The sequence below is a fragment of the Canis lupus genome, chromosome 30 (genome assembly GCF_011100685.1).
Source record: "Canis lupus familiaris isolate Mischka breed German Shepherd chromosome 30, alternate assembly UU_Cfam_GSD_1.0, whole genome shotgun sequence".
In the NCBI taxonomy this organism is placed as follows: Eukaryota; Metazoa; Chordata; class Mammalia; order Carnivora; family Canidae; genus Canis; species Canis lupus.
The window spans coordinates 24,233,966-24,246,625 of NC_049251.1; the positions used below are offsets into that span (position 1 = coordinate 24,233,966).

Consider the following 12,660-nt stretch of genomic DNA (forward strand, 5'->3'; position numbering starts at 1 on the left):
CAAGGTATAATTTTGTCCCTTTGAGCTGCTGTAAGAAAACCATCATAAACTGAGTGGCTAATGAAGAGCAGAAATTTTTTTCTCATAGTTTTAGAAGCTCAGAAGTCTAAGATGAAGGGGCCAGCAGATTAAGGGTCTGATGAGAACAGAAAGGATGAAGAGAGCTCTCTAGAGCCTCTTTTACAAGAGCACTGATCCTATTCATGAGGACTCTGCTTACATATGAATTGGGGGGGGGTTACAAACATTCAATGTATAGCAAATTTTTATCTGCTTTAAAATATACAATTCAATGATTTTTAGTAAATTGATAAAGATTGTGCAACCATTCTCACAATCCAGGTTTAGAACATTTCTCTCACACAAAAATAATACCTTGTCCCATTTGCAGTCACCCTTGTTCCCACATCCAGCCCTAGGCAACCACTAATATACTTTATATTTCTATAGATTTGCCTTTTCTGGACATTTTATATGAATGGAATGATACATGTGTTATGCATTTAGTTTCTTTAAGGTTTATCCATTCTGTAGCCTGTATCAGTTTTTTGTTGCTTTATACTGCTGACAGTGTTCTATTATATAGTTATAACTACCACATTATGGTTATCTCTTCACTAGTTGATAGACATTTGGATTGTTTCTGCTTTGGACTATTATGAATAATGCTGCTATGAATTTTTGTGTACAAGTCTTTGTGTGAAATTGTTCTCATTTTCTTGGATAGATGAATTGCTGGGTTCTATTGTAAATTCATGTTTAATTTCTAAGAAACTGCCATAGTAGCTGTAGCATTTACATACCCATCAATAACATAGGAGGATTCTATTTCTTTTTTTTAAAGATTTTATTTATGTATTCATGAGGGACACAGAGAGGCAAAGACATAGAGGGAGAAGCAGGCTCCCTAAGGGGACCCCGATGTGAGACTTGATCCCAGGACCCCAGGATCATGACTTGAGCCAAAGGCAAATGCTCAACCACTGAGCCACCCAGGCGTCCCAGAGTTCTACTTCTCCATATCTTTTCCAACACTGTTTTTGTCTGTCTTTTATTATTATTATTATTATTTTAGATTTTATTTATTTGTTCATGAGAGACACACACACAGAGAAGCAGAGACATAGGCAAAGGAAAAAGCAAGCTTCATGCAGGGAGCCCGATGTGGGACTCAATCCCGGGTCTTCAGGATCACGCCCTGAGCTGAAGGCAGATGCTCAACCACTGAGCCACTCAGGTGTCCCTGTCTTTTTTATTATAGCCATACTAGTGAATGTGAAGTGGTGTTTTGTTGAAGTTTTAATTTGCATTTCCCTGATGATTAATATGTTGAGCATCCTTCCATGTGCTATTCCAGCATCCATATATCTTCTTTTCTAAAATATTCAAATCTTTGTCCATTTATAATTGGGTTGTTTGGGGGTTTCTTTTAAATTTCTATTACTACTATTTCCATTTATGGAAGTTCTTTTTTTTTTTTTTTTAAGATTTTACTTATTTATTCATGAGAGACACAGAGAGGCAGAGACACAGGCAGAGGGAGAAGCAGACTCCATGCAGGAAGCCTCATGTGGGTCTCGATCCCGGAACCCCGGGATCATGCCCTGAGCCAAAGGCAGACGCTCAACCACTGAGCCATCCAGGCATTCTCATTTATGGAAGTTATAATTATATTTTGTATCCATCTATTCTTATTTAATTTGTTTTAGAATCTTGTTATTTTTCATAAACAAATGTTACTTCTTCATTGATCTCTATGAGGATCTTCAATATAATTATATTTAGTGTTTTTTTTTTAAAGATTTTATTTATTTATTCATGAGAGAGAGAGGCAGAACATAGAGGGCAGCCTGGGTGGCTCAGCGGTTTAGCACCACCTTCAGCCCAGGGCATGATCCTGGAGACCCAGGATCGAGTCCCACGTTGGGCTTCCTGCCTGGAGCCTGCTTCTCCCTCTTGCCTATGTCTCTGCCTCTCTCTCTCTCTCTGATTCTCATGAATAAATAAATAAAATCTTTTAAAAAAAGAACTTAGATAGAGGGAGAAGCAGGCTCCATGCAGGAAGCCCAATGTAGGACCCGAGCCAAAGGCAGATGCTCAACCACTGAGCCACCCAGGCATCCCATTATATTTAGTTTTTATAGCAACTTTCAAACAGACAAAAGTGAGAAAAGTATAGTAAATATTTATGAATTTATCACACAATTTAATATGTCTCATCTCTTTTGTAAGATTGGTTCTCTAGAAAACCTTGTCTTTGTTTACTCAAGACATACCTATTGAAATTCTTCTCACATATGACAAGTTTCTCCATGTACATGGTACTATTGAAATAGTATTGCTTCTCTATGTCATGCACTTTATGACTAGTAGCAGAGTGTTCTTTTTTTTATAATTTTTTAAAAAAGATCTTATTTATTTATTCATGAGAGACACAGGGCGGGTGGGTGGACAGAGACACAGGCAGAGGAAAAAGTAGGCTCCATGCAAGGAGCCTGACCCGGGACTCTATCCCAGGACTCCAAGATCATGCCCTGGGCCGAAGGCAGGCGCTAAACCGCTAAACCACCTAGGGATCCCAAGTAGCAGAGTGTCTAAAATCCATGATCTTTGTATTACCCAGCCTTTGGATTTCAGATAAGTTATACATACCAATAAGATAGGAGGGGATGATATGCAGGAAATTTTACCTATAGAAGAACCCCCTTACAAAGCTCTTGACTTGGTGAGAGCATACCATACTAAACCTCCTAGAAGGTTTTTGTAGTAAGAGATTATAGAAGTGTTTATTATCAGACTCACACTTTAGCTTCCATATCAGCCTCCCTCTCAAATGTTTACTTTTAGTTGGGCTCACTTCCTTTCTTTTTTTTTTTTTTTTCAAGATTAATTAATTAATTAATTTACACCCAATCTGCGGCTTGAACTCACAAGTCTGAGATCAAGAGTCACATGCTCTACCAAATGATCCACCCAGGGCACCCCAAGCTCACTCACTCGCTCTCTTCCTTCCTTCTTTTAAGATTGATTGATTTTAGAGAGAGATAGAGAGAAAGAGCAGGGGGGAGAGGGAGAGGGACAGAGAAAACCTCAAGCAGGCTCTCTGCTGAGCGCTAAGCCCAACAGGGGCCTCAATCTAAAAAACCTGAGATCATGACCTGAGCCGAAACCAAGAGTTGGATGCTCAACTGACTGAGCCACCTAGGTGACCCTCAGCTCCTTTCTTAAAGAGTTATGGATCTTACTGTGGTATAGGTCACCCCAGCTTCCTTTCCTTCATGAAACTCACTATGGTAATTATTGTAGGGATATTGTTAAGATTGTTTACTACCACACAGTGTCACTTTAATGATAATATTTCTTTCAGGTTTCAATATAAGGAAAATTCCTGCTTCTTCTGAGACATATTACCTTATTGACTCTTGTAAATCTTGTAACTGATTACATTTATTTATTGGCTTTGACCGAAAGGAATCTAGAGCTAAATTTGTGGCTCACATGTAGAAATTGTCCAGGATTCCATGGTATGTATTTCTTGTGTCATCTCATAATTACTTTAGGGTGAATTTTGCTATCCTCACTTATTTTTCATTGTTTTTTCCAAAATGTTAATCTATTTAAGTTTCCATCCTGATATTATTTGTATTTGTGTAAGGTATCACAAATATTATTAGAGAATAAAGTTGGGAATGTTTGCAAACACACCAAAGATGGTTCATTTAAAGTGGCACTTGAAGCAAGAAATTAATGAGTATTTCACATTTTAATATAAAGTTATAGTTTCAGATTTTTAGATTGCATCTCTAAGCTTATTTTCTTATGGTTAAGACAGGTTTTTGTTGCACAGGGCAAAAGTGAATCAGTGGAAAATATTCATCCTGCAACAACAAAAATATTTTTAACATGAAACAACTTTTGTCTTTCTGTGCTCCTTATTTTAACACATAATATTGACTGTGGGCAAGTAATTAAACGCATATAATTTTCTCATTTATTTATTATTTTTTAAAATATTTTTCTTTTTTAACTCATGAGAGACACACACACACACAGAGGCAGAGACACAGGCAGAGGGAGAGGGAGAAGCAGGCTCCATGCAGGGAGCCTGATGCAGGACTTGATCCCGGGACTCCAGGATCACACCCTGGGCCGAAGGCAGCGCTAAACCACTGAGTCACCCAGGGATCCCCTAATTTTCTCATTTATAATGTGAATGAAATCTATTTAATGATTGATTCAAAGACAGAGTACCTCTTAGATGAAAAGACACAGTTTACTATTATCAACTAAGTTGCTGTAGGATATTGGACAAGTTATTTTATCTCTCTAGGGTTTGCTTTCCTCTAGTGGAAAATAGGATGACTGAACTAGATGAACCTTAAGACCCATTACAACTGTTAAACATTCATACAGAGTTGAGTAAAACAAAAGGCTTATCCTCAAGGTCACTGTAGAGTGAGAGACAGAAGGGTAAATGGATTAAATAAAATATGTTAAGTGCTCCAGTAGTGGTTATAAACATAATCTTATTGATACAAGAGGGAACCATGGGCTCTAATTGCAAAGCCAAAAGAAGATTCAGAGGCTATGACATTGACTTACTTTGTTTTTATTTTAGGGGAAAGGGCATTAGTTTTTTACTATTAACTCTGATATTAGCTGAAGGTTTTTTAAAGATGCCTTGCTTTAGAATGAATGATTTAGAATTTTTTTCCATCCTTAGTTTGCTGTAAGTTATAATGAAGGATGTTGAATTTTGTCCAATGATTTTTTTAATCTTTAGAGATGATGATATACTTTTCTTTTTTTAACATGCTAATATCATGAATTACATTGACTAATATTTCAACCATGTATTCCTGTGATAAAATACACTTGTTCATGATGCATTATTATCCATTTTTATATATAGTTAAATTTGACTTACTGAAATTTTGTTAAGGTTTAGCCATCATGAGGGATATTGGTCTAAATTTTCCTTTAATATTTTTGCTCTTGGTTTTAGGGTAATGCTGGCCCCATGGAATGAGTTGAGATGTATGCACTCTCGTATTATCTACAGGAGTTTGTGTAGGATTGGTATTCTTTCTTCCTTAAATACATTACAGAATTCACCAGAGAAGTCATGTGGATCTCAAGTTTTCTTTAGGGTATTTCTAAAACAATGAATTCAATGTGCAGACCTGAAGTGATGTCCTTTTTCTCATTCCTGATGTTGGTAATTTATTTCTTCTCTCTTTTATTAATCCTTAAATAGTCTGGTTAGTGGTTTATCTATATTACTAATATTCTTATAGAAATAGCTTTAGGTTTCATTGATTCCTTTCTATTACTTTTGTTTTCTATTTCACTGATTTCTGCTATTTTTGTGTTTCTTGGTTGTTTTGTGTGCATGTGTTTGTTTTTATCTTTTGCCCCCTTTTCCCATTTCTCTCATTGTCCCAACCCCTGCCATTGGCAGCCACCAATTGCCAATCTGTTCTCTGTATCTATGAGCTTGTTTTTCTTGTTCCTTCCTTTAAGTTCATCCATGTTGTCATAAAAGGTAAAATTTCCTTCTTTTTTTATGTGCTAATGATATTCCATTGTGTATCTACATACCACAATTTTTTTATCCACTTGTCAGTAGACATTTAGGTTCTTTCCACATCTTGTCTACTGTAAATAGTGCTGCAATGAACTTGATGATGCATATATCTTTTCAAGTTAATGTTTTTATTTTCTTTGGATAAATACCCAGAAATGGAATTGCTTAATCATATGGTAGTTATTTTTTTTAAGATTTTATTTATTGATTCATGAGAGACAGAGAGAGAGAGAGGCAGAGACACAGGCAGAGGGAGAAGCAGGCTCCATGCAGGGAGCCCACCGTGTGACTCGATCCCAGGACTCCAGGATCACGCTCTGGGCTGAAAGTGGTGCTAAACCCCTGAGCTACCCAGACTGTCCTCATATGGTAGTTCTATTGTTAATTGTTTTATTTTTAAGGAATTTCTGTACTGTACCATTTCCATAATGGCTGCACCAATTTATATTCCCACCCACAGTGCACAAGAGTTCCCTTTTGTCCACATCCTTCCAACACTTGTTATTTCTTGTCTTTTTATACTAGTCATTCTGACTGATGTGAGGTAATACCTTAATATGGCTTTGATTTGCATTTTCCTAGTAATTAGTGAGGTTGAACATCTTTGCATGTGTCTGTTTGCCATCTATATGTCTTCTTTGGAGAAATGTCTATTTGGGTCCTCTGCCCATTTTTTCATTGCATTGTTTGGGGTTATTTTGCTATTGAATTGTTTGAGTATTTATATAATGTGGATACTAACCCCTTCTCAGTATATATGATTTGCAAATATTTTTCCCATTCCCTGTTTATTTTCATTTATTTATTTTTAAATATTTTATTTATTTATTTGAGAGAGAGAGAGAAAGAGAGAGTGCAAGTGGGGATGAGGCAGAAAGGGAAGGAGAAAGAATTTGAAGCAAGACTGCACTGAGTTGGAGCCTGAGGCAGGACTCAATCCCATGACTGCAAGATCATGACCTGAGCTGAAACCAAGAGTCCAACACTTAACCAACTGAGCCATCCAGGCACCCCCTTTTTTATTTTGTTGATGGTTTTCTTTGCTGTTCAGTAGCTTTTTCATTTTTATACAATCTCACTTGTTTATTTACTTATTTATTTATTTTTTTAAACATTTTTTTAAAGAGTTTATTTATTTATTCACAGACACAGGGAGAGAGGGGGCAGAGACACAGACAGAAGGAGAAGCAGGCTCCATGCAGGGAGCCCTATCTATGTGGGACTCGATCCCGGGTCTCCAGGATCACACCCCAGGCTACAGATGGCGCCAAACTGCTGCGCCACCGGGGCTGCCCTCACTTGTTTATTTTTGCTTTTGTTGCTTTTATTTTATTTTTTAAAAATATTTTATTTATTCCCGAGAGACACACACAGAGAGGCAGAGACACAGGCAGAGGGAGAAGCAGGCTCCATGCAGGGAGCCCGACATGGGACTTGATCCCCAGTCTGCAGGATCACACTCTGGGCTGAAGGCAGTGCTAAACCGCTGAGCCACCCAAGCTGCTCTGTTGCTTTATTTTTAGCATCAGATTAAAAAATTGTCACCAAAACCTATATTGAACTTAACCACCTGGATCCCTGAACTGGGATCACATCCTGAGCCAAAGGCAGATGCTCAACCACTGAGCCACCCAGGCGTCCTGATCTATGTATCTTTTTATACTCATACCATTCTGTTTTGATTACTATAGCTTTGTAAGTTGAACCTTGAAAAACATGGGTTTGAACTGCATGGATCCACTTACATGTAGTTTTCTCCATAAATATAGTATAGGACTGTAAATGTATTCTCTTCCTCATGACTTTCCTAATAACAGTTTCTTTTCTTAAGCTTACTTTATTATAAAAATACAATATATAACATACACAAAATATGTTAATTGATTGTTAATATTATTGGTAAGACTTCTGATCAATAGTAAGCTATTAGTAGCTAAGTTTTGGGGGTGTCCAAAGTAATACATGGATTTTTGACTGCCTGGGAGTTGGTGTTCCTAACCCCTGTGCTATTCAAGGGGGAACTGTAATACAGTTTGAAATCAAGAAGCACGATACCTCCAACTTTGTTCTTCTTTCTCAAGATTGTTTTGTCTATTCCAGATCTTTTGTGACTCCATATACATTTTAGGACCGTTTGTTCTATTTCTGTGAAAAATACCTTTGGAATTTTGATTAAGATTGTATTGACTCTTGGGACGCCTGGCTCAGTGGTTAAGCATCTGCCTTTGGCTTGGGTCATGGTCCTGGGATCCTGAGATCGAGTCCCACATCAGGCTCCCCACAAGGAGTCTGCTTCTCCCTCTGCCTCTCTCTCTGTGTCTCTCATGGATAGATGAATAAAACCTTAAAAAAAAAAAAGATTGCATTGACTTTGTAGATTGCTTTGGGCAGTATGAACATTTTGATAATACTAGTTCTTCTAATCCATGAGCATGGAATATCCTTCCACTTAATTGTGGCCTCCTCAATTTTTTCCCTTGATCTCTTTTAGTTTTCAGTATAGAAGTCTTTCACCTCCTTGACTAGATTTATTCCTAGGTTTATTATTCTTCTTGATGTAAGTGAAAGTGGGATTATTTTCTTAATTTCTTCTTGTGATAGCTTGTAATTACTGTAGAGAAATACAACAGATTTTTATAAATTGGTTTTGTATCCTGCAACATTACTAAATTGATTAGTTCTAACAGTTTTCTGATAGTCTTTAGGATTTTCTATATACAATATCATGTCATCTGAAAATAGAGTTTTACTTCTTTCTTCCCAATTTAGATGCCTCTTACTTATTTTTCTTTTTTTTTTCCTCTTACTTGTTTTTCTTGTCTAACTACTGTGACTAGGACTTCTACTGTGTTGAGTAAAAGTAGTAGAATAAGCATTCTTGTGTTGTTCCTGATTTTAGAGCTTTTTCATTGAGTATGATGATAGCTGCAGGCTTATTTTATATGGCCTTTATTATATTGAGGCACAGTTCCTCTATACCCACTTTGTTTAGAGTTCTTTTGTCATCAATGGATGTTGAAGGCATTATCAAATGCCTTTTCTGTATCTATTGAGATGATCCTATAATTTTTCCTCGTTTTTGTTAATGTGATATATAGCACATTGACATATTTGCAGATGTTGAACCATCCTTGCATTCCTGGAATAAATCCTGCTTGTCATGGCATATAATTCTTTTAATGTACTGCTGAATTTGATTTGCTAAAATTTAAATGAGGGTTTTTGATTCTATGTTCACCAAGGTTATTGGCCTATAATTTTCTTTTCTTGTGGCATCCTTGTCTGGTTTTGGTATCAGAACAATGCTAGCCTCATAAAATGAATTTAGAAGAGTTATCTTCTCTTCTACTTTTGCAAAAGTTTGAGAAGAGTTGATACTACTCATTTCTTTGAATATTTGGTAGAATTGATCCATCAAGCCAGCTGATTGTGTGAGGTTTTTGCTTTATTGATTCTATTTACTTTTAGTAATTGGTCTGTTCAGATTTTTTAAAAAATGACTCAGTATTGATAGATTGTATATTTCTAGGAATTTATCCATTTCTTCTAAGTTGTCCAGTTTTTTCTGTTTTTTTGTTTGTTTGTTTGTTTCCCATTTCATTGATTTCTGCTCTTATTTTTCTTCTATCTTTTAAATTTATTTGGTTATTTTAAATTTATTTAAAATTTGGAAATTTAAAAATTTATTTATTTAGTTTCCCATAAGTTTATTTTGTTTTCCAGAGTTTAAGTTATATATAGACATAATAACATTGTACGTCGACATAACAGGTCTCACATGATGCCGGTAAGTAAAATTTCAAGCATAATGTCCCAAATACAATTAAAGTTGTAGAAGCACCAAAAAAGAAGAAGGACAAGGAGAAGAAGAACACAAAGAGACAAGGTGCCATTGGTTAAGATGAGCAGGAAAACCAAACAGAAGAAAACAATTCACAGGGGCTCCAGAAATTGTAATTATCAGGCACAGACTTTGTGTAAAACAACTATGATTATTTTTAAAAAGATTTTTTTTTATTTATTCATGAGAGACACAGAGAGAGAGGCAGAGACATAGGCAGAGGGAGAAGCAGGCTCCACACAGGGAGACCAATATGGGACTTGATCCTGGAACTCCAGGATCATGTCCCAAGCCAAAGGCAGACATTCAACTGCTGAGCCATCCAGGTGTCCCAACAACTATGATTATTGACAAAATTCAAGCTTAAGGATGCCTGGATGGCCCAATCAGTTGTCCAACTCTTGATTTAAGCTCAGATCATGATCTCAGGGTTATGAGATTGAGCCCCCCTTTGGGCTCTATGCTGGGCATGGAGCCTGCTTGATATTCTCTTTCTCCCTCTCTCTCTGCCCCCCTCTTTTAAAAAAAAAGTGACAGAGCAGATGTGTGTGTGTGTGGGAGGGGGAGAAATAGAAATTCTAGAAGTGAAAATATGTAATATCAAATTGTTTTAAATGGTTTGGTATATTAGTCACAATTGAAGAGAGAATTAGGTGACTAGAAAAAATTTTATTTTATGTATTTATTTTTTAAGGATTTTATTTATTTATTCATGAGAGACAGAGAGAGAGAGAGAGAGAGAGAGAGGCAGAGAGGCAGAGGGAGAAACAGACTCCATGCAGGGAGCCCAATGTGGGACTCGATGTGGGACTTGATCCCGGGTCTTCAGAATCAGGCCCTGGGCCAAAGGCGGCACTAAACCGCCAAGCCACCTGGGCTGCCCTAGAATAAATTTTAGAAGAAAATATTTACAATAAAGCTAGAAGCAATTAGAAAATAAATAATACAACATAAAGAAACAAAGACATCACCTGCCTGCGGTGAAAGGATCTAACATGTTTAGTTGGAATCCCAGAAAAGAAAGAGAAGAAATGTATCTAAGGCAATATTCTGAAGACATGATTGTGGATAATCTCCTAATTCAAGAAGCCTTACAAAGCCCAAGCAGAATATATAAAAAAATAAATCCTCACCTAAACACATAACAATGAAATTTTAGTAAATCAGGACAAAGAGAAAAATGTTGAAATAGCTAGAAAAGCTAGACAGATTAGCTTTGAAGAAGCTGCAGTTGAACTCACCACTGATCAATGATGAGATCTTCAAGAGAGTGAAGAGGGATCCCCAGGTGGCTCAGTGGTTTAGCGCCTGCCTTTGGCCCAGGGTGCGATCCTGGAGTCCCGGGATTGAGTCCCGCGTCGGACTCCCGGCACAGAGCCTGCTTCTCCCTCTGCCTGTGTCTCTGCCTCTCTCTCTCTCTCTCTCTGTCTATCATGAATAAATCTTAAAAAAAAAAAAAAACTCTTAAAAAAAAAGAGAGTGAAATGATATATTCATGGTACTGTAGGAAAATATCATCCTAGAAATACTTTGATAATGAAGGCAAAATTAATACATTTTCAAGGAAAGTGGAAGACATTGTCAGTAGAAGATAAGCATTAAAGTAGATTCTAGGGATCCCTGGGTGGCGCAGCGGTTTAGCACCTGCCTTTGGCCCAGGGCGCGATCCTGGAGACCCGGGATCGAATCCCACGTCGGGCTCCCGGTGCATGGAGCCTGCTTCTCCCTCTGCCTGTGTCTCTGCCTCTCTCCTTCTCTCTCTATCATAAATAAATTAGTTTTGATATACTACATCATCTAAAAATATTTGACAACCAAGATATGCCAGATAGTTGAGAAAAACCTGTAACACAAAAGAGACCAAGATGAACATTTTAAAAAATAAAATAAAAAATATTCATCTCCAACACCATCCTGAGAAATGATAAAGGAATAAAAAAAGTATACACCCAAACCAACAATAAAATATTTTTTAAAAGAGAGAGAGAGGGGCAGCCCAGGTGGCTCAGCAGTTTAGCGTCGCCTTCAGCCCAGGGCCTGATCCTGGAGACCCAGGATCGAGTCCCACATCAGGCTCCCTGCATGGAGCCTGCTTCTCCCTCTGCTTGTGCCTCTGCCTCTTTCTTTCTCTCTCTCTCTCTGTGTCTCTCATGAATAAATAAAATCTTAAAAAAAAAACATTTTATCTATTTATTCATGAGAGACACAGAAAGAGAAGCAGAGATCTAGACAGAGGGAAGAAGCAGGCTTCCCATGGGGAGCCCGATGCGGGACTCGACCCTGGGACTCCGGGATCACACCCTGAGCCAAAGGCAGATGCTCAACTACTGAGCCACCCAGGTACCCCAAGAGAGATTAATTCTAAGTCTACACGTGGCATGATCACGTTGGAGATGATAAACACATATGGCCAGAGCTCATTTAGTGGAATATTTTTTTTTCTTGAGGTGGAGGAGGGAAAGAATCTTAAGCAGGCTCCGTCCCAGCATGGAGCCTGACACAGGGCTCTATCTCACAACCCTGAGATCATGACAAGAGCTGAAATCAAGTCAGACACACAGCCATCCAGGTGCCCCTAATTGAAAAAAATTAAGGAAAATTTTGTTTGAAGATCATCTTAAATGTACATCTTTGAGAAAAAAACGTTAGAACTTTAGGTGATCTGAAAAATGAACTTAATGTTGAGATTCAGCAGGTGGCACTATTTCCTAGTTTAATTCAATACTGAATTAGCCTTTGAAGGCTTCAGAGTAGAAGGATTTTATTTATCCTTATAATCCAAATAAATAAGGTTTCAGAGTTTGGTCATTATCAACTTTGACCAATTTATATTTTCAGAATTTATTTGAGCAAATTTCAAAATAAGATATTTTTTTAAGATTTATTTATTTATTTATTTATTTATTTATTTATTTATGCAATGATAGACATAAAGAGAGAGAGAGAGAGGCAGAGACACAGGAGGAGGGAGAGGCAAGGCTCCATGCCAGGAGCCCGACACAGGACTTGATCCCAGGACTCCACGATCACGCCCTGGGCCAAAGGCAGGCGCTAAACCACTGAGCCACGCAGGGATCCCCCAAAATAAGATATTAAAGTAAAATCTCTAAATAATCTTTCCAGTGTTCTGAAACATTAGTGCAATAATGACTTATGCTCTATCAAAATGTAGAAATAATTAAAATCTTACCAGAAGCACTCAGTACTAAAGTCATTCAGATTCAAGTTATTA

At 37.4% G+C, this 12,660-nt stretch overlaps 1 long non-coding RNA gene across 3 annotated transcripts in view; it reads left to right on the plus strand.

The window, feature by feature from the left end:
- The window catches only part of LOC111093383, a 31,175-nt gene that overhangs the window by 10,827 nt on the left and 7,688 nt on the right, over nucleotides 1–12,660 (plus strand). For 2 of the 3 annotated variants that reach the window (XR_005381713.1, XR_005381715.1), the window contains exons 3-4: nucleotides 3,368–3,524; nucleotides 5,006–5,757. This is a non-coding gene — a long non-coding RNA (uncharacterized LOC111093383). Of the gene's footprint in view, nucleotides 1–3,367; nucleotides 3,525–5,005; nucleotides 5,758–12,660 lie in introns of those variants that run through there. The other variant, XR_005381714.1, reaches the window with a different exon arrangement.